The following is a 22,990-nucleotide window of genomic DNA, read 5'->3' on the forward strand; positions in this document are numbered from 1 at the left end:
TATTTTCAAATATATTTCTGAATTTAGCACAACTTTGTGCAAAAATCGACTACTTAACCAAAAAAAACAACAGGGTTTTGCTTTTTTTCCCCCTTTCAAATGAGAGTTCAATTGGTGAGTATTCCTGTCACCAAAATGGATGCATCAAAGTTGTTGTTGATGCGGCCTATGAACGGGTCTATCATTGCCATCAGCCTTTCAAATAGCCATCAGCTTCGCCTATCTCCTCATCTAGGAATCATTTCCAGAGATGAGGCGTGATCACAATCTTGAGACTGACAAGATTGAAAAATGCCCCTTTGATAGCTACAGCGGCCAGTGCAATCGTCTTCTCCTCGGCAATCACACAATGTTGTTTGCGGTTCAATAAAATATGGGTGGTGCTTGAAAACGTTTCTCCGGAAGAATGATAAGCTTGCTTTTCTCTTGCGCTCGCGAATTGGGAGGTGTGCGGTGTTGTAAGTGGACATCCCGTCGAGTCTTGAGAAAGTCCAGAAGCTCCGCGACGACCACGTGACCTCCTCGCTCATTCATTATTCACAAGTGCACGCAGAGTACATTTGCGGACAAATTAGAGGGGCGCACGGGGTTAAAGGTCCGAAGACTGGAAGTCACGTGTTGATCCGGCCAAGTGTTTCTCATGAATAGTTCATTTCATTTCACTCAGCAACTCTTAAAAGTAGAGCGCGTGCATAGTCACGCAAGCTAGTCAAATTTGAGAAGTAGGTGATTGGGGCCACCTGTTAATGCATTCATGATGAAAGCTGGTGCCAGCTGCTTGTCATTAGCATATGTACGTAACTGACTTTTGCCTATATAAGGACATTAAGATTCACAAAGTTGTTTCAGAAAGATATATATACTTAAATACGTACTGTATATGGAAGTTTTGACTGTCTTTGTGTGTGTGTGTGTGTGTGGGGGGGTGTCTTTGTGTGTATGTGTTCGTCTCCAAAGGACACCAAAACGATTGGGCGGATTTTGACGAAGTTTTACACAGTTGCACTTTGTTTCTGGGAGTGTTCTTAGATGGGATTGATCTCTGTAGAGCTCCATTTAGTGCCGAAAATTCCATTTGAACCTCCAAAATGTGGAGGCGACTGCGCAGTCTTTTGGACAAAAAATGCATCTCTTGCGATCGCAATGTCGCAGTTGGCTTTCAAACTTTACGCTGTGCCGTGAAGATATGTTGTGGGTTTGAGTAGTCCACAACAAGACGCTGGATTATTATTATTTTTTTTTTTCCAATTTTCCGGACTATTCCTAAGGGATTAATTTCGGCTGAATATCTCTACTGTAGCGACTGTTATTTATTTTGTGTTACGTCCGCAATGGTACATGGTTAGATGTGGCAACCATGACTGACAGTGATGGTTGCCGTTGTTATGTTCTGGTATTTTCTGTTCAATAAAGGCGATGTCTATTGGGGTCGTGCAGTGTATGGGGCAAAAGAGCAGCAAGTGTAAAACAAAAACTTCCACAACACTATACACAGTGATTGAAAATCTATTGTGCATTAACCCCTTTATGTTGTGTAGTGTTACCTCTACTTACGAACGTCTTTACAAACGTAATCTTCAGGTTATGACACGCCTAATATTGTCTCTTGTTAAGAAATTTCAGGTTACAAGAAGCAAAAATGCAGTACATTACTGTAAAAGATGCGTATGTACCGTATTGGCCCGAATATAAGACTGCCCTTATTATAAGACGACCCCCTATTTTTCAAGACTCAAGTTTGAAAAAAGACTTTTTGAACACCAAATTAATTTTTATACAGAAAATAATTACAGTACATCCGAAACAAATGATTATAACAATATATCTGAGAGAAAAAGCATGTTATTTTGCCTCATTCAAATCTTAATATCTGAACATTTAAATATGTAAACTAGAAGTGCAATCACATTCGTAAGTGAATGGCTTCTGGTTTTTGAAATGCAAATTAACCAATCTATTGTGATAAAACAACAAAATTGCAATAACTGCATTAACCATCAAAGTGAAGTCTAACTGTAACTGTAGTCTTGAAACCTGACTAAGGAAAAACATTGCAATAAAATAATGCAAACTGGTTAAACTTGAGAGTAGCTGAGATCTGTCATGACAGAACGTCGCTTCAAGGATATCTGGTGCCATCTAGCGTCGTTAATGAGGAGAGTAGCTGAGATCTGTCATGACAGAACATCGCTTCAATGATATCTGGCGCCATCTAGTGTCGTGAATGGGTATACTGTCTAGACCGCGAATATAAGACATATATATATATATATATATATATATATATATATATAAGACCTCTTTTTCAGGCTTATTCCAATGCAAAAAAACACTATCTTATGTTAGGTCCAATACGGTACTTTTGGCTTTTAAATGTCACGCCACAAGATCATGATGCCCTATTAGTCATAATCTTTCCCATCATGCTTCAGTAATGGGATTCTGTTCTCTGATTGGCCAATTGTTGATGATGTTTCAATTTGGGTGTAGCAGTATGATGATGTGCACTGGCACGACGGTGTTATTGTTGCTATAGCACAGGGGTGGGCAAACTATTCCACAAGGGGCCACCATGGGTGAGGGTTTCTGTTCCAACCCATCAAGAGGAAACCTTTTCACCAATCTGGTGTCTTGCAAGTGCAATCAGTTGATCGCGGTCAGGTGCTGCTTGTTTCAGCAGAAACCTCATTGGTTAAACTGTCTATGCTGGATCAGTTGGATCAAAGACCAGGACCCACTACAGCCCTTGAGGACCAGTTTTCCCACCCCTGTTATAGCGGGTTGACGTCTGAGCCAAAGGAGCCCAAGTCTCCTCTGGTTTTTGTCTCACAAAGTATTTGTTTTACCTTTGCATTATATTGTATTATCTACCGTAATTTCCGGACTATAAGATGCACCTGGCTATAAGCCGCCACCCACCAAATTTGACACGAAAACATTTGTTCATAGATAAGCCGCACTCGACTATAAGCCGCAGCTGTCCTCATTGTATGATGGGACATTTACAGCAAAAGATATTAAGCGGTAACACTTTATTTGCCAGAGGCAACAAAAGACTGTCATAAGATCAAATGAACAACCATGAAGCTTTGAACCAATTGGCTGCAAAGCTTAATTGCTTCAAGAGGTTTCATTTGGCCATCACTGCTCCCTTGGGGGAGACAGTCAACCTCTGCCACCTGCTGTCAACACTGTTGTCGTCCAACATGCCTCGTAGCATGCAGTGCAGCGCTACAGATGTAAATAACAATCTTGTGCTAATTATTTCTTCGGTTACTGTTCCAGTTGTTTCATTAATTGCTAGTTATGGTATTTGATAACACTTCATTTGACTGGGGTGCCAAAAGACTGTCATAAGACAATCATAATTATGACATGACACTGTCATGAGCATTAATTAATGCTTATAACAGATGTCATTTAGTGTCCATACGGCAAATTATCTCACTTTTGAATGGATGTAAAAAGATCCTAGGTGGACATAAATGGAGTTAGGTGACATAATTTGCCGGATGACACTTGGTGACATCTGTCTTAAGCATTCAGTAATGCCCTTGATAGTGTCATGTTATAATTATGACAGTTTTATGACAGTCCTGTGACGCCACTGTCAAATAAAGCGTTATCTATAAATCAACAAATAAGACCGCCTGGACTATAAGCAGCAGGATTCAAAATATGTGAAAAAAGTAGCGGGTTATAGTCCGAAAATTACGGAACTTCATTACAGGTAGTAATGGTTAGGTTAGGTATATGGAATGATTCAAATGTGTTTGGCCGTTGTGATATTCCGATTTTATCCCGATTATAAAATTTTATGTGGCGTTTCAGTAGTGCTTGGAACGGATTGGAGCATTTACATGTAAAATGCCTCTTTACATACGGAATTTTCTGGTTACGAAACTACTTCCAGAACCAGTTAATGTTGTAAGTAGAGGTACCACTAAGCTAAGAAAAGTATGTTTTATCTGTGATTCGGTTGTATTTAGTGATGCCAACAGTCCCGGATTACGCGGGACATCCTGGAATTTAGGAAGTTCGTATCGTTACCGCCTGCGATCCGAACTTCCTAAATGCCAGGTCGTCCCGCCCTGTTGGCAACCCTAGTTGTATTGCATTCACATTAGACAAACCCAAGCAAAGCCAGGCCATACTGCTAGGCACGTATATAAAGTTCGATGTCTGATGTTTTTACAGATATGTACGCAACAATATAAGTGGATTTTGTTACATGGTGTTCATCCTTCATTCCACGGACTGCATCATCTAACCACAGCTATGCATACTCTGTATATATCATATGCATACTTAACATGCTGTGTTCAAATGTGAAGTGCCTCAACATGTACAGCTTTCAAGATTAAGCATTTCTCTCCCTCATGATCAACGATCCAAGCAGAAATTCACGTCCCGGTAGAAAGAACATACAGGCTAACATGAGTGTTGTTTGTTTGTGATGTTACTGTGGATTAGCGCGGAACCTGCCACTTCCTCCCTTGCTCGGACCGAACGCACAGATGTGCTGCCTTTAAGTCACCGCTCATGCCAGCCCCGACGTTATTGAGGAGAGCGATAACACACTGCGGGTAATAAAGCCAGCTTTGCGTGCGTGTCAAGGGTCAGGGTGGGATATGAGCTAGCTTACGTGAGGGTTTCCTGACATTGTTCTCAGTGGACTCGCAACACAACTGATATTAAAAGACAATACAACCGCCTTTATTAATTGTTCAATTCTGTTTGCCGGAGAAGCGGCAGGGAATTGCTTTGATTTCTGAATCGGTTTCTTTTCCTATGTCATGTGAAGTGTTTGGTTTTTAGCATTTCATTGGCTATGGCTTTAAGAAATCTTAGATAAATCCGTATTGTGGCATTTTTAGTAAAAATAAAAGGGATTGGAGAAAAATTTCCTTTAACGCTTTACTCTTTCGCGGCAAGGCTAGCATAAATGATTGGCAGATGTTTTCCGTTGGATGTAATTAATTCTTGACCATCTCAAGAGAGCTTCGCCTCTATAAGCGCTCACATGCAATGATAGGGTCTACAGGGAGACGGACAGCTGCTGACTAATAATTCATGGCTACCACTGGAGGGCTTTTTAAACGTTAACGCTTAAGAGTTTTTTTTTTTAGCTTCATATGTTGACGACATATCCTGGCTCGTAACTAAATATCCTGATGGAAAGAAACTCGCAGCTAAACAACACAGCCAGTTTTTGTCTCTACCAGACAAGGAAAAAGTCGGCTTGTTGAGTGGGTGGATGTGGTACATGCACAACACATGCGCACATGTGTTGCTTGTGCATTGTTGGTCGCCAAGTGGAGTCAATTTATGCAGAGAAAATATTTCAACATTTGGAAGATGAGACATTTGGGTGTCTTCCCTAGAACAATGGTGTTAAACACTGTTAATGTGACCTACTTAGGCAGATTAACTCAGTGGCTGCCATCGACGGAGATAGATGTTCAATCATAGACTTCTCTATATGTCAGCTCAGGGCCGATCCGTAGGGGGCCTATATTCAAAAACTTTCAAAAAATCAAATATTTTCAAAACCAAAGCCGTTAGCGACCTAAAACCAAAACTGGCACCTCTCTTAGGCATATATGAGTCTCCATGAGCAGCGACATAAAATTCAAACTCGTTCCCTAAAAAATCCTGATTGTTTTTTTTTTAAATAAAAGTATAACAAAATTTAAAATGGCTATAAAATTTAACGTAGATGCACAAAAATCACAAAATGCAGGGATAATCACCTATATTTTAAGGATCATTAGCAATATTTAACAAATCAAGTTTTTGCCCAAAATAGCAACTTAAATGCAGAATCATATTAATTTTACTCAACAAAAGCAAGATTTGCATTTTTTATATACAATCACAACTTATTTAGGTTGAATTCCGATGTTACAGTTGCCTTGTCATGTCTTGCCGGCTATCTGGCCCTTGTCGTTTTTTGACTGAAATGTTACATAAAAAAAAAAAAAAAAAAAAAAAAACACCTAAAAGCTTTTTTTGTTGTTGTTTTTTTTTTTTTTTGTTTGTTTTTTTGTATGGACGCAGAAATGTCTAAATTACTACTTATATGCCCCAAAATGGGCAGTTGGCCGAAAATTACCTGATCATTTGACTGTAAAGTTATGCTACTGTGTATGGATGCAACATGGCAGCCATCACAAAACAAAGAGCTTTTTAAGTTGAAAATTCTTGTAAATAAATGCGTACATCCCGGAATTTCTATAGATATGAACATAGAACCGTCTAGATTCTTGGCTAAAAGCAAAAAAAACGGGCAGTTATCATTCATTTTAGGTAAATATTTCAAGCTATAAAACGCAAATGATATTCTCTCGTTTTACTTGGTCGATTGACTTCAAGTAAAAACGGGCGTGGACCTCAACTTCTGCACTTTCAAATTAGACCAACCAGTGGCACGTAATTGCAGCGTAATCAGGCTGTCAGGGAAATTCAACTTTGAACTCCAAGACAAGTGTTACCTGGATAGCTCGATTAGAGAAATGAATACAACCCCAACCATGGATTGCTTTTCTTCGAAGGCTTCATGAACAAGAGCTCTCGGGTACAAAATGATGTGATTCAGCCAGGAGCTGTGATCACCCAGAAAGTCAAAGAAGTACGATAGAGGCTGGACATTTATACTGTTGAAAGGGCGGTGCCGAAGCCGACCGTGAAACGAAACTTACGAGGAAACGAAACTCATCATCTCACAAACCTGGGTATTTTTTCATACAAAAACATCTTTGAGCTGAGATCTTGAACACCGGTCCCGGCTAGAACGATGATAAGAAACCACAGTCCTCCCTTGTATTCATTCAGGGCATATTGGAAAACATAGGAACATAACTGTCCATATTTGGGCATATTGTGATACAATCGTCAAGGCCATGGGAAGGCACACTCAAACAGATTAACAATGACGCTCTATGCTACAATGTTCTCATGCAAGCGTAACAAAAGCATACAAAATATAATGTATAATGGTTGTTTTTTTAAGCATGAATAAAATTCTCTCACAGGCTTCAAAGATTATATGCGTAAACGTGTCGTCGTTGACACGGGTTTTAACATTGTGCTCATAGAATTCAGGTGAAAGAATGTTAATGTGTTTTAAGGATTGGGTTACCGTATTTTCACGACTATAGAGCGCACTTAATAATATTTGAAAAGAAACCACTTTAACACTAGAAAATCCAGCAGAGGCCGACTCGACCTTTCCCAAGACAAATACCCCTAATATTCTCCTCCACAAACTCAGCCTGTTTGTTTTTCTCAGTTTTCACTCATTTTCTTGTACTAACTTCAGACACAGTGACCACAATTCATGCTCCATGCCCATGATTCAGTCCTTCTAAACTATAGACACAATTCCTGCTTTACAGTCAAATTGCATTTCTAAAACGTTATATTTCAAAACAACGTACACATTTGGGCCATTTGTTTCTGTTTTTGTGTGTAGTGTAGGAGTAGTGAGTTAAAAAATGTGTAAAAAGTGCAAAACTCCATGAATAAATGTAAATAAATAAATGGGACTATTAGGAGTATCAGAATTCTCTGGGACTTCTAGTGTTAAAACAATAAACTTTTTTAAATTTTTTTTTTTTTTTTTTTTTTTTTGTAGTTTAATTTCTTTAGAACTGACTTGATACACTGAAGGGGATTAAAAAGAGATCATTCAAACATTTCAATCAATCTTTTTGCATACCAAGAGAAGGAGCCTGAGCACCACTGGGTACCACACTTTGAGAACCCTTATTCATTTTTAACATTATTTCCTACATGTGTGGCAAAGCATTCCATTGACAGCATGTGCTAGATGGGTCAAAGGGTGTGACGGGATCGCGTGCATCCAAGCCGCCAGAACCTGTCGTGTGTTCCTTTTGAGTCTAAACTCAAAGAAAGAAGCTGCATGTTTGTTGGTCACAACGACTCAACGCAGACGTTTCCTCCTGCTGTGCTGACCTTTTCCCGCTGTGTTCTAATCTGAACTATATACTGCCAAGGTGCTGACAACACAGGAGGGTGCTCATGGATGTCTTCTTCGCTCAAGACAAAAAAATGGCTTTTAGCACTTATCTATACGAGGCAAGATGGAAAGTGCCAAATTGGAGGCCGCCATTAAGCGCCTGAAATTTTCTCCGCTCGCCTCGTTGATGGCGAAGAAGCCGAGAGTACTACAACGACGCTCCCGAGTGTTGATAATGTGTAGGCGCTCTTAACCGGAGCCTTCAGAATCGGCGCATCCATCAGTGGAGATTTGCGGGCCTCATCATCCCCCCCGCCACCGTTCCCAAAGAAGTCCAAATCAGTCCGTAATAAGATTTGAGACGTCAAAGTGTCTCTCCTTTTGACGAGGGGAAATGGATCTGATGGAAATGAGTACCAAATGCAAATGTCCCACCGGGATGATGAGCCCTGGCACAATAGGACGCCAGCGTGACGGAAAGATGAGCCCCTCCGAATCGGGCTCATCGGCTGTGCTGATGTTCATTTGGAATAAAGCCAGCCGTCATCGCGTACTTTCTTCAAATCATCACCAAGATTTTTTTTCAATGTGCAAAAATGGTGCCGAAGTGTGCCAGCTGCTCTTGATTAGCATATGCAAAGCAACCCCCTGTTGCTCGCTTCGGGACGTGAAACTGCCAGGGTTGCCAGATCGAAAAGACTCTCCAGCCCTATCGCACCGTAAAACCCGCCCAATTCAATTAAAATGAGCTCAAATTACAACCTCCCGTTTGAGATAACATGCCTCCCTTGTATAACTCGATATTTTCATATTATGGGGTGACAGATTGACAACCAGCTCTGAAAACTAATTGCCCCAACTTTGTTAACTTGTTCTGTAGCTATCATAGTTCCACACAAACACTTAACATAGAGATCAGGAAATCAAGTAAGGGACCACAAAATACTGTCCAGTGGGGTGCAAAGTTTTAGATCCTGGAAACTGGTTTTCACACGTATAACTGTAAACATGTTTCAGAGGTACCGTATTGGCCCGAATTTAAGACAGTGTTTTTTGCATTGAAATAAGACTGAAAAAGAGGGGTCGTCTTATATTCGCGGTCTAGACATTTTACCCATTCACGGCGCTAGATGGCGTCAGATATCATTGAAGCGATGTTCTGTCAAGACAGATTTCAGCTACTCTCAAAATTAACCAGTTTGCATTATTTTATTGCAATGTTTTTCCTTATTCAGATTTGTTTCAAGACTACAGTTACGGTTAGACTTCACTTTGATGGTTAATGCAGTTATTGCAATTTTGTTGTTTTATCAAAATAGATTGGTTTATTTACATTTCAAAAACCAGAAGCCATTCATTTACGAATGTGATTGCACTTTAGTTTACATATTTAAATGTTCAGATATTAAGATTTGAATGAGGCAAAATAACATGCTTTTTCTCTCAAATATATTCTTATAATTTGTTTCGGATTTACTGTAATAAAAATTTTTCTGTATAAAAATTAATTTGGTTTTCAAAGTCTTTTTTCAAACTTGAGTCTTGAAAAAGAGGGGGTCGTCTTAAAGTCAGGCCAATACAGTATATGTCAATATCGGTTTGATATCGGTATCTGATTTTTGGAGTTAGACAATATCGGTTTTCTGTCAAAAAGTAATTATCAGACAACTACAGTTTTATTTGATCATTGCTTAACTAAATGATGTAGATTCTGATTATTTACTAGTCAAAACCAATAGGCAAGCACAGAATAGAAAATATAGTGATTGTAGAATTTTCGCAAACTGTCGTTGGTTAATGAAATGTCTTTGTCCACCTGGACAAAGACCAGGTCTTACAACCCCACCGTCGCTCGATACTGCAAGAACCTTTGCCGTATTGGCTCAAATCGACTTAATGAAGGTGAGATTGGGAAGCCGTGCCGGCGAGCCGCAAATGGAGCGCGATCCATTATTCAGGACACGGACTCTCCAATGTCAACCATTTGTCAGATTAGCTCTCACTTGTTTGGATTTGGGGGGTGGGGGGCTCATGCGGTAAAACCAAACAGACTCTAAGATCACTGTAACCATTAACATCCCGTTCATATTCATGAACGCTTTGGGTTTTGCGAAGCTCACATTTCCTTTGTGTCGCTCGAAACACATACACCTAATAGAAACAGACAGATGATCAGAACTGAACAATTATGAACTTCCTAAAGTTCATAATTGATTAGTTGTCGATTAATCATGACAGCTAAAATGGATTGGACCTCCATCGCCATCAGTGAGTAAACATAGTTTCTAACTCACAAAATAACTTACTAAAGCACCAGCAATTGACTGTCTTCCATCTGAAACGTTGCCCCGCTAGTTGACACCTTGAAGAATGAGCGACTTAAAAACGGCTTTCGATTCATTCTCCGTAATTTAGAAAATGAGGGGGCAGAACATCGCAAGCGGAAAAATCTCATGCCTGCATTATTCATCTTGTCAGGTGAGTGAAACATGTTCTGTATGAAGTGCGGTAAAAGAGAATAGTAGCGCTTACACCCAACATTAGAGAACCAAGCGCTTAACCTCGTTTATACGGCACATTTCATTGTGCTTCGCAGAGGAGCAAGGGTGTGTTTAAATTATGCACATGTTCCAGAAACTATTTTTAAAGCCCACAACAGGAGAAAATGTTACTAATGAGAGGATGGACCTCCACTAAGTTTTTCGAGTGAACATCTGTGATTTGAAAGAAAACGTAAATGTAATGGGGCCGCCACAATTACTTGACTAATTGACAGTGAATCCGTTAGGAAATCACTTGACAACTCATTTGAAAGTCAATCATTTGACCTGAAAATGATCCAAAATCCTCTTCTTTCAATCTATCAATAGTAACACTTGAGGTAAGACTTCATTTGAAATATAATTATGAGATGTCAGTATCATGAACAATAATGAATGCTTAAGACAGATGTCATTAAGTGTCCTAACCCTAACACAGTTCCTGAACTCTAATTCCAACTCAATAAGATTTGAAAGTCTTAATCAAAAAAAAAAAAAAAAAAAAAAAAAAAAAAATATATATATATATATATATATATATATATATATATACATATATATAGCGTACAATGTATTTATTCAGATTTAGCATTGGAAAGAGATACATAAAAGACATTTTTCCTCTTTTTTTCCCCCGAAAGTATAATTGAAAAAAAATTATGTATATAGAGTGATCCCTCTTTTTTCGCAGTTAATGGGGACCAGAACCCGCCGTGATACCTGAAAAACTGAAAAATAAAAAAAGGTTTTTCAAGAGTTTTATTAAGATCTATCATTGGAAAGAGATTTTTTTTTTTTTTTTTTTTTACTTTTGCCCCGAAACAAATTTATAGAAGCTTTTTTGTATGTAAATAGTTAAATAAATGTTTTTAAGCATTTTAATTGTTTAAGTTTTAAACACATTACTGTTCCACAGAATTATTTTTAAACAAGAAAAAAAAGTAGACGCCCGATCCATTAAAAAAAAAAAGCAAAAAAAAAAAAAACCCTGCATGTCTTTATTAACTGCTTCATTACTGCTTCATTGAGTGTCCACACAAATCCACTCCAGGTGCTCACTTACACACGATGAGTTGCCACAGCAACTATTTAACAAGTTAAACGATGATTGACGCATGTGGCGCTTTTGAAGCCCATGTATCTGGCAAGAGCAAACACAAACATCTGTCAACATCGTTACCTTTAGTAAGCAACTCCAGAGCAGTGCCTGATGAACAAAGAGCAGGGAGAGGGAGCAATAGTGAGACTAAGCGACTCGAGACAGGTCAACTGTATTTTTTTATTTCTTATTTTTTTTAAATCTGTGATAGATTGAGGGCGCGAAGTTTGAAGCGGGAAGTAGCGAGGGATCACTGTATAATGGTTTTAAAGCACTTCATATATAATAATTATGATAAATTTTAAACATGTTACTGTCCCACCAAATTATTTTTAAACAGGAATAAAGTAATAGGAAAATGCTTGGCTTTATTAACTCATTTACTCCCCAAAACGTATCAAAACGTTCTATTTTTAATTTTTTCAGTGTCCCAAAGACTTTTACGTTTTTGTTGTTGTTGTTTTTTTCAAAAAATACATCTCTGGGTCGTGATTCAATTTAGCTCCAAAGCACAAAGCTGAAAATCCATTTTAAAGCAATAAAACTGGCCACTGGAGGGCAGTAGCGCATTTGGTAAGACCCGCAACCCGATTGAACGGCCAAGCCGCACGGCCGGGCCCGGCGGAAGACGACCGAATGGATGCCAGACGGCGGACGACCGAGCAGAACAACCGGTAGGACGCCTGGGATGCCAGGCGCTGGACAACCGAGCAGAACGACAGAGACCACTAGTGCAGAGGACAATGCCTTTTAGTCCGTGCTGCTCGCGGGCAGAGCCCGCAGAGACTCAAAAAAATTCATCTTTATGAGGTAGACGACGATGAGGGAAAAGTTTAACCGGCTGTCGCGGCCAGAATAGCCTCATCTTTCAGTTAGTTATGTGTAAATAAATTGTTACTTAGCTATCAAAAGCTCTAATTGTCTTGTTGTTTATCTTATTTTGTAAAAGGAAAACATTATTCAGATGTGTGGGCTGTAAGTAAAACAAAAAATAGCTGTGTATAAGTCAAAGTTATGTTTGAAATGTATGCTTTCACAAAAAGCTCAATTTCTGTGTTTTTTCATCAGAAATTGGAAAATTGCTCAAACTAAGCTATTTTCTAATGCTGATTTCTAAAGAAAGGGAAACTATATGAACTAACTTTTTCCTGCTTAAAGAAGAGAGTCTAATCTGTCTTTTGCTGGGTTCCATGTTTACATAGCAATAGAACAGAATATTCTGTGGGCCTTGCCAAATCAGTCAAAATCCGGTAAAACGGCCGGGAGCGAAGGGTGAAAATGGCTGGGAGTGAATAAGTTAAATGCTTTATAGTGAGTCTATTCAAATCCTCTCAAACTGCTCACTTACACACAATGAGTTGCTACAGCAACTGTTTAACAAGTTAAACAATGATTGACGCATGCAGCGCTTTTGAGGTCCGTGTCTCTGGCAAGATCAAACACAAACATCTGTCAACATCGTTAACTTTAATAAGCAACTCCATTGCAGTGCCTGACGAACAAAGAGCAGGGAGAGGGAAAGAGGGACCGAGAGTGAGACTAAGCGTGTAAGAGTGAGACTCGGGATAGCTCATGTGTATTTTTTATTTTTATTTTTTTAATTAAAAAAAAATCCGCCATGGACTGAGGGCATAAAGTTTGAAGCGCGAAGTAGTGAGGGATCACTGTAATTTGCAAAATGACACTTAATGACATCTAAAGCCCTCATTCATGTGCATGACAGGTGTCATGTCATCATTATGACAGTCTTATGACACAGTTAAAAATAGTGTAACTTTAAATGACTTCCTGACTTCCTTTTGATTGTTTGTGGCAATACTAAAATGTAACTTTCAAAAGAAAATACAAGCAATCCCAACTCTACCAACATAACAAATCCAGCAAATTCACGCTATCCCGCATCGAACGGTTTCGCCGACAGCTGCACCGCAAACGACCCGACTGGACCGAAACCCTCGCTCCATATTTATCAGCGGCCTGGCGAGGTTTACATAGAGCGGTTATTATCCATCTGGTCTACACGACAACTCATCCGACCGTCCTTCGAGCCAGATGTCCTTTTCGACAGAAGGGACCCCCGCGCGACCACGTCTCTGCCGTACGGCACGGGCCGAATGAATGAATCACACGCACGGTGACAAGACTGCTTCGTGCTGCAATGCCAGACTCTATTAAGCGCTCTATAAGTGCTGTTTACCATTTTTTCCGCTTAAAGATGTGATGATGAAATGCTTGTTTCTGGGACGCTTGTGTTGAATCACGTTTAGCGGTGGGACTCATCCATCTTGCCGTCACGATTGACGACACGACCGCTGATGTTTCCTCTATTTCTGGCCATTGTGTCTGTTTGGAAAGCGGGACGGTGGCCAATTACCGCCAGGAACCCTGCCGCGCGTCTGCCGCATTACTGCGTTCACACCAGGGTCACGCTGAGTGCAGGCCGGCGGCTGACGGCTGGCTTATGCAATCGGGGATCATCAGTGTCCGCACCTGATCTCACGGCACGCTAATGCGATCCGGCGCAGTGGTTGGAAATCACTCGATCAAGTAAAGTTAACCCAATGACTGTTTGTCCATACAGAAGAACTCTTGTCAGTGCCAGTGATGAGGAAACTTGCCAACCAAAAATTCCTACGACATTCTCAAGTAGTGTAAAACGGCAGTTCTGTGATGATAAAATACAGGGTGACCCCAGAATAAAAATGGGAACTTTTTAACAATCAATAAAATTAAGAGTCATGGATGACAAAATTTTTATAGTACAAGTAGTCCCCGGGTTACGACGTACCCGACTTACGTGATTTTGACCTTATAACGCGGAGTCTCGTCCGCCATTTTGTCTCCAATTGTTTTACTATCTGGGCCCAGATAGTAAATGTTTTATTTATTTATTTTTTTTTGAAAGACGTTTCTTCGGCGTGCCACACAGTCCAAACTGTTTGACCTACCGTCACAGTTCAAATATCAAAATGACTGGAATTTTTGTGCAAGGCAGGGATTTTTTTTTAAATGACCCCCCCGTTCAAATTTCCCATTCATTTTCAATGGCAGAAACTGACCATTACAGACATTTGACATTCAACTGGCGCCCAAGTAAGTCAATGCCATTGACAGCCATGCAACAGGAGGTGTCCCTAAAATGTCTCCAAATAAACAGCAAACGACCTGATATTAATGTAAGTGTCCCTCTCACTCATTTGCTCCCAAAAACTTATAAATACGTTCTATTTTTAATTGTTTCAGTGTCCCAATGACGTATTTATACGTCTTTTAAGTTTTTTTTTTTTTCCACAAGAGACATATCTAGGTTCTGATTCAACTTAGCTCCAGAGCACAATGCTGAAAATCCACTTTAGCAAATAAAACTGGCCACTGGAGGGCAGTAGCACATTTGGTAAGACCTGCAACCCAATTCAACGGAACGAACAGCCAGGCCGCACGGCCGGGGCGCCTGCGGAAGACAACCGGGAGGATGCCCGGGATGCCAGGCCCTGGACAACCGAGCAGAACGACCGGGACCACCAGTGCAGCGGACGATGCCGTTGAGTCCGTGCTGCTCGCCGAGCAGAGCCCGCGCCGCTGTGCTCGGCCGCTCGCGTCCCCCGTACCCTCCAGTGTCCCGCGACTCAGTTGGAAACGCGTACGGCCAAATCAGTTCCCCCCCAGGAACACAAGTTCCCCAGGCGAACTCTGCCACGAGGCAGTGGTCACCACAAAAGAAAGACTAAAAAACATCTATATGAGACAGGTGGTGATGACGGAAAAGTTTACCCCGGCTGTCGCGGCCACAACAGCGTCATCTCTCAGTTATGTGTAAATAAATTGTTACTTTGCTATCAAAGCTCTATTTGTCTTGTTGCTTATGTTATTTTGTAAAAGAAAAATATTGTTCAGATGTTTTGTTAAAGTCAGTTATGTTTGAAATGTATGCGTTTACACAAAGCTCAATTTCTGTTTTTTCATCAGAAATTGGAAAATTGCTCAAACTAAGCTATTTTCTAATGCTGATTTCTAAAGAATGGAAAAAGATATGAACTAACTTTTTTTCCTGCTGAAAGAAGAGTCTAATCTTTCGTTTGGTGGGTTTAGGCATGTGCCGCTATGAGATTTTGAAGGTACGATAACCGTGAGCAAAAATACCGCGGTTTCATGGTATCACGGTATTGCAATTATAGCTCCAAAATTTTGAGATGTATGGGTTTTAAAAAAAAAAACTTTTTTCCATTGAATAGGATTTTTTCCCCCCAGAACATATTTGCAAATTGGAACATGAATATAATGTGAAAATAAATAAACAAAAAATAATTGTTATATAAAAAAAGTAAAAACACTTCTAAATAAAATTAGAAAGATATATATACTGTATGACTTTTTTTGAGAGTGGGAAGCTCAAGTGAAGTGTTGCCATTTTCAGCCACTGTGTCAACTCGTCTACATGATGTCATGCCTTTGTGTGAAAAAGCATAAAAAATTCATAAGTTAATAAGTTAGTTAAAAATTTATAAGTTTTATAAGTTAGTTAAAATGTAAATATTGTTGAGGAAAGATTTCATCTAAAAAAAACAAAAAACATTGGGAGTGAGACCTCTTTTCGCAATTAGTGATCTCTGACGCTATCTTTTTTTTTATCCCCCTTCATTCAAGCTTGTTTCTCACTTAGCGGCTGTGAGACTTAAAACCTCGACGAAGCTGCTCTCCCAGCTAAGCCTAGGCTAACATTCGTGTTTGTAAATTTTAGTTAGTTTGTATATTGAATTTGAAAGGAAAATGTGTGTTTTGTTTTTAGCGAACTTTTTCATGGTGCTACACCGCTACTGCTATCCTGTTGAACCTACTCACATGTGGAAAAATACAACTGTACAACGTTTTAAATGTATTCATTTTGTATATTTCACCACGATTTGAGAGCTCCTCAATAAATTGAAGAAAAGTACGCCTTGTGTTTGTTTTTGGGTTTGCTGGCTGTTTAGCAGAATAGCTTCACTGACACACAGCAACAAACGGGAAGGGATGAGCGCTGCCGCGCCAAGCCACTTTGGCTGCATTTTGGCACACGAAAAATAGCGAATACCGTACTAAGGTATGACGGAAAATTTTTGTGGTTTTGAAACAGCGACGTTTTCACACCACGGTAAACTGTGAAACCGGTAACCGGCACGTGTCTAGGTGGGTTCCATGTTTATATAGCAATAGAATAGTTTTTTCTGTGGGCCTTGCAAAATCAGCCAAAATCCAGTAAAACGGCCGGGAGCGAAGGGGGTTGCATCGGTCAAAATGGCTGGGAGTGACTGAGTTCATGTCCTCAAATAAACAGGAATTGACCTGACATTACCAGGAAGTGTCGCTAAAATGTCCCTTAATCAACTGGGAGGGTCTTCGATCTGTATCTACCACAGCAAAGCCTCATCGTAATTTCTCAAGAAATTGCAGTTTCTACTTTTTTAAAAATAATGTGGACTTTTGTTTTGTTATGCATGCTTTTATTTTGTTGCAGGAAGCGAACAGCAGGTAGTACCCTCCACGCGCGAGTAAGGGGCAGTTTACATGGCGACTGCGACACAAAGACGCAATGACTGAGTAGCGGACTCGCCTCGCGTGTGCATATGGTGTTGGCGAAGACGAAAAATTCTGAATCCTGGCTCCAAAGTGGAAGAATCCGATTGAGGGGGGTTGAGGGGGGCGCCCTTGGCATGCATATCAAAGGCTCCTGCGGCGTGAGACCGCGCAGTTAACATCAGCACTCGCACACGTCACATTGGGCGTGCGCAGCGGTGCTACTAAACAATAAAAACAGCAAATATGGTGGAAAGTCTGCTTTAATTGACTGTTCTAATAATATTTTTAAATCAAATATGTTGAATGTTTCAATTTTTGTGCCTTTTTGAACAAAAGAAAAATGACATTGCTTCGAGTGGGCGGGCATATTTTTTTCCGGGCTGAGGGAGCTTGGTGGGGTCAAAGTGCATCATTCTCTGTTGCCCTGTAAATTTGCACTGCCCCCTAGGGCCTGGCATGAATACTACATCGTTTTCATGCGGAATTGCGACATTGTTCAAATGGAGATGCAAATGCAAGTGCAAATTTGAAATGTTTCGTATTCTCGGAGAGTCGCTATGTAAACAGCCCCTAAGAGTGCATATACGCATGAAGAACATATGTGTGCACAAGAACAAGAGGGAACACATTAATAAACGAGTCGCACAGCCAAGTGAGGGATAGGGCAAAGATTACAGCTGGAAGCCTGCGCTCACATTTGTTGTGTGTGAGGTATCCACAGAGGAAACACCTGTACTGTATATATCACCTTTTGTACTGTTTATCGTGCGTTTTACTTGGTTTGAGTTTGTGATTGTTTTTGATGATGTGCGGACGCTAACTGATAGATGCTAATCGTTTGTGTGGTATGTTATTGCAGTATCAGCTGCTAGTTATAAAAGCAAATTTGAATCACTGTTATAAAAGATGGAACTGCCTTAATTTCATTTTCATTTTAGTTTCATTCTGCACGTGTTGATGTCATGAACAACTGAATAAAGTCGGCAAACCACGTCTGACATCGTCATTTCGGTACTTAGCTCGCTGTCTAGCTAGGACTTGGCTCCAATGTCTTGGCGAGGACAGTACAATCATGTATAATACATGCTTTTGGAGAGTTATTTTGAGATTTTGAGGGTATTTAGGGGTACTTAAAGGGTTCATTCTGACTCACGTGGAAATTTGGGTTCCGTCGCCAGCGTAGGAACGGAACTCATTTGTAACCTACCTTCAATTTAATTCAACATTCACCTACATATTTAGCACTGTTCACATAAATTAATGAAAAATACAAATATTTTGATGTGTTTAAGATTATTGTTACCCTAACTCTTTAGACATTTGATTGAAAAGCAATTATAACCAAAAAGTTAGGGACGTTTTGCCTTTCGATCGATTTGATTGGATAGTTGCTTAACCATTTAAGACCGAACGTGTCGACGACGACAAAATTACGCATATCATTTTTGAAGCCTCCTCACGCTGTAATTACGTCACCAACGTGCCACTGGTTGGTCTCATTTCAAAATGCGGAAGCTGAAGTCCACGCCCGTTTTTACTTGAAGTTTTTACATTAAAACGCAGCATGGATCATGTGTTGATGTCCATATTTCCCTCATTTCTTGCCCTTTTTCAAACCCCCCCAAAAAAACGAAAAACTACATGTCCAGGAGCCACTGTGACTGTGAGGTCACGATTGACGGATGTCATGTGAACATTTTTAATAAATTGCTGAGCGAGGTGCCACCTAAGAAGAGGGAGCTGAGGTAGCAAGTGACAGCTGGTTGGATTGAGCGAGCGACTTTGAAACGTGCGGAATGAATCGAAAACTAAACTTAGCGCAAGCTAAAGCATTTTTTCATCAAATTGAAAAGGATGGACCAGATTTGTCGGTTTTCATCGGCTGAATCGGCGCGTGAGAAGTGACAGCAGCACGCAAAGGGCGGAAGAGTGGGTTGTGTGACGTAGTGTGTGACGTAGCTCTGTGTCCTGTTCAAGAGGAAACTGAGTGGCATGCCTGATAAAATTGAACTGAACTCGTTTAATTTCAGTATTTTTTAAAATACTTTTTTTCAATGTTATATTTGATTTTTTCCCCCTCACCAGCAGTCTTTACAATTTGCATATAGATGTGTGTGTTCAAGAAGCTTAATTGTATGTATCTACTTTTGATAAGGTGATGGGTGCCATACCTAACCTCACAAATAGATTCCTCCAAACTTTTTTTTATGTTTGATGGATAGATATTATTACTATTTTGCACTCTAGGTCTACTGCATATAACCTGTTTTGACAATAGTATGTAGAAAGGACAAAAACGCCGATGACCATACGTAAAGATCCCGATCAATTGGGCCCGATCACGTCATTTTCAAAGTATCGGAATCGGCAAAAAAATATCGGACATGCCCTTTTTTAATATTATATATAGTATATATACAGTATATATTTAAATTTTTGAAGTTTTCTAATTGTATTTAACGTTACAGACAAAATGTCTTAAACTCATCCAGAGTAGTTTTGGCTTAAAGTAGGGTTATCAAATCTATTGCGTTGACGGCGGTAATTAATTTTTAAAAAAATAATCACATTAAATAACGCATGCGCTGCACGACCCACTCATGCATTGTCGCTTTCAATCTACAAATACGCTGTTTTACTTATAGATAGCGCTAAAAGGCAGCGTATAATGAGTAGAGAGAATTTTGACAGCCTTTGGAGCCATGTTTTATGTGGATAAAGCCTTACAATACCTCTCTCAGCAATTAAAAATAACGTGGGAGGCAATGTGGAGAAGAAAGGTAGTAGTTGATTATTTTCTTGACACCGTATGTTCTTTCCCAACGCAGAGAAGCTATATCAATTGGTGCCCCTACGCACAGTCATGGTTGCACTTCTCATCATGCATTTGGGCAGAAGTTAAATGGCTGCAGTATCATTTACTGAAAGCTCAACAAATACACTAGATGGCAATATTTAGTCACAATATACAAAGTCACATTTATCCTTTAAGAATTACAAGTTTTTCTATCCGTGGATCCCTCTCATAAAAGAATGTTAATAATGTAAATGCCATCTTGAGGATTTATTGTCATAATAAACAAATACAGTACTTATGTACTGTATGTTGAATGTATATATTCGTCAGAGTTTTCTTCGTTTTTTTCTTAATGCATTGCCAAAATGTATATGATCGTGGAAAATTATCGGGAATGATTGGAATTGAATCGGGAGCAAAAAAAAAAAAAAGCAATCGGATCGGGAAATATCGGGATCGGCAGACACTCAAACTAAAACGATCGAGATCGGATCGGGAGCAAAAAAACATGATCGGAACAACCCTAACCATACCTGCTGTTTCTGTTGAATTATCAAATATGAAACTATTCAGTCTCATTTTTTTCTGTGGAATGTTTATCCTAACAAGTGGAATAAATATTATCAAGCTTCAAAATGTTTCGTTAGGCATGTTTGGTTGTCAATGGGACATCAATATTAAGGTTTTTCTTTTTGGGTCCAAAATGTTGATTATAATTGGTCAGTGGAGAAAACAGTTTGGACATGAAGGTTATAGTGTCCTGAAAAAAACAGGTCATTGCGAACAATGTTATCTTTGAAATATAAAGGCAACATGCATGCAAAATCAACAAAATAGGCTCAGATGTTAAAGGGTTAACCAATCAACGTATCGATCCAGAGCTATATCGTTACACCAATAGATATCACATAAAACGCTAGCTCTCCAGGGCAGATTCGTCAGCATAACTGGTGGCCTTCTTGCAACGGGGTTTCTGTGGCGGGTTTGATTTGTAGCAGATGTTAAGGTGAGTGATTTGGTTTATATAAAATCATACCATCGTCCTTCCTAGGGGGCGCTACACACATTTACGCATACTTTGATTCATTTTTTTTTTTTTTTTTTACATTTTATCAAAGTTTTCACCAGTGTTCACCTGGCTGTTGAGTTTGGTGAGTTTTGAAGCATTCTGAGGGGGTCAAAGTAGGGCTCAAAAAGCATTGGCGGGACAAAGAATGACTGCTAGGGGGCGCTACATAGTGTATTTGGAATTTGTCTTTACACGGTATCAAAGATTGCACCTGTCTTGACCTGCCTGCCGATTTTGGTGCATTTTGAAGCATTCTAAGGGGGTCAAATTGAGCTCAAAGGGGCTGCGGAACAAAGAATAACTATAATAATAATAATAAAACCGAGGAACCACAATCGGTTACCTAAAAACATTGTCACCTGCATGTCCATACTGTTCAGTTATAGACAGTGTTGTTAATAACGGCGTTAGAATATAACGGCGTTACTAACGGCGTTATTGTCTTCAGTAGAGAGTAATCAATTACTTTTCTCATCTTTGCAAAGCCGTTACCGTTACTGAGGCGGGAAAGGCGTACGTTACTATGCGTTATGATGTTGGTTGACTGATGCGAGAAGTCTGAAAAAGACGGACTCACTGAGATGAGAGAGCAGAGCAGGAGTGGTGAAGAGGCAAGGGAGTGTGACGCCGTTGCAAACGCGATGCTACTATGCTAGGTGGCTCCAATAATACCTGACTGTAGCCGATAGCCTACAAACTACGCCCACATGATGCTTCGGAAGATATCAAATATATACAGAAGTTACAGAACTAGATGCAAATGACAGACATGGCGGCATTAGCAACATGTATAATAAAGAACTAGCTGCATTAGTAAACAGCCGCCATCTTAAAACAGTAGACTTCTCAGAAAGGCTCTGTTGTAGAGAACCTTCCTAGCGAACCTAAGTAACGTTTTATCTAAAATGCTCCTAAATCGGTAAAAATCTATTTTTAAATGATGAAACAGTTTTCAAACTTACACATGTCGAAAATAGAAGGGAACTAATGCAATAACGGGAGTAATTTTAACAACTTTAACGGTTGATTCACGACATTAAATGACTTCCACACATAGCAAAGGTTACTATCTAGTTTTCGTAATATCAGCAATACCCCTGTGTCTAGTTAAGTTTAGGGTAAAGAATTGGGCTGAGGCCAATTGTCCCAAAAACCCATTAAACTTCACATTGTGTGACCTGTTTTTTTGTTTGTTTTTTGAGAAAAAACATGAAAATTATCACCAGTTACTTTGCCAAGTAACTAATTACTCTTACATTCAGGTAACTGAGTTACTAACGCAATTACTTTTTGGGAGAAGTAATTTGTTACTAATTAATTACTTTTTTAAAGTAAGATGAACAACACTGGATATAGATGTGTTCTCAGTCAAATATAATCAAATCAGCTTTTATTTTTTTGACTTTAGACCAAATCACAAGTTATCTCAAGGATAAAACAACACATGTTTTAAGGTGCGTAGCCCTACGCTGGATATTTCGACCTACTTGAGCATTGTAGCTTTTTTTTTTTTTTCTTGCCCCCCCCCTCCCAGGTAAGACTCCCTTAGGGGCTGTTTACATGGTGACTCTCCGAGAATACGAAAAACGTCAAATTTGCATTTGCATTTACGTCTCCATATGAACAGTGTCGCGATTCCGCATGAAAACGATGTAGTATTCATGCCAGGCCCTAGGGGGCAGTGCAGATTTACTGGGCGATAGAGAATGATGCACTTTGACCCCACCAAGCTCCCTCAGCCTGGAAAAAAATATGCCCGCCCACTCGAAGCAATGTCATTTTTCTTTTGTTCAAAAAGGCACAAAAATTGAAACGTTCAGCATATTTAATTTAAAAATATTATTAAAACAGTAAATTAAAGCCGATATTCCGCCATATTTGCTGTTTTTAATGTTTAGTAGCACCGCTGAGGAAGCCCCCTCAATCTCCCGCAATCGGATTCTTCCAC

At 39.7% G+C, this 22,990-nt stretch overlaps 1 protein-coding gene across 2 annotated transcripts in view; it reads left to right on the plus strand.

The window, feature by feature from the left end:
* Positions 1-22,990, plus strand: part of LOC130909201 (thyroid hormone receptor alpha-B) — a 277,864-nt gene that overhangs the window by 9,472 nt on the left and 245,402 nt on the right. The gene's annotated exons all lie outside the window — the stretch shown is intronic.

This window comes from Corythoichthys intestinalis, chromosome 21 (assembly GCF_030265065.1).
Source record: "Corythoichthys intestinalis isolate RoL2023-P3 chromosome 21, ASM3026506v1, whole genome shotgun sequence".
Taxonomy (NCBI): domain Eukaryota; kingdom Metazoa; phylum Chordata; class Actinopteri; order Syngnathiformes; family Syngnathidae; genus Corythoichthys; species Corythoichthys intestinalis.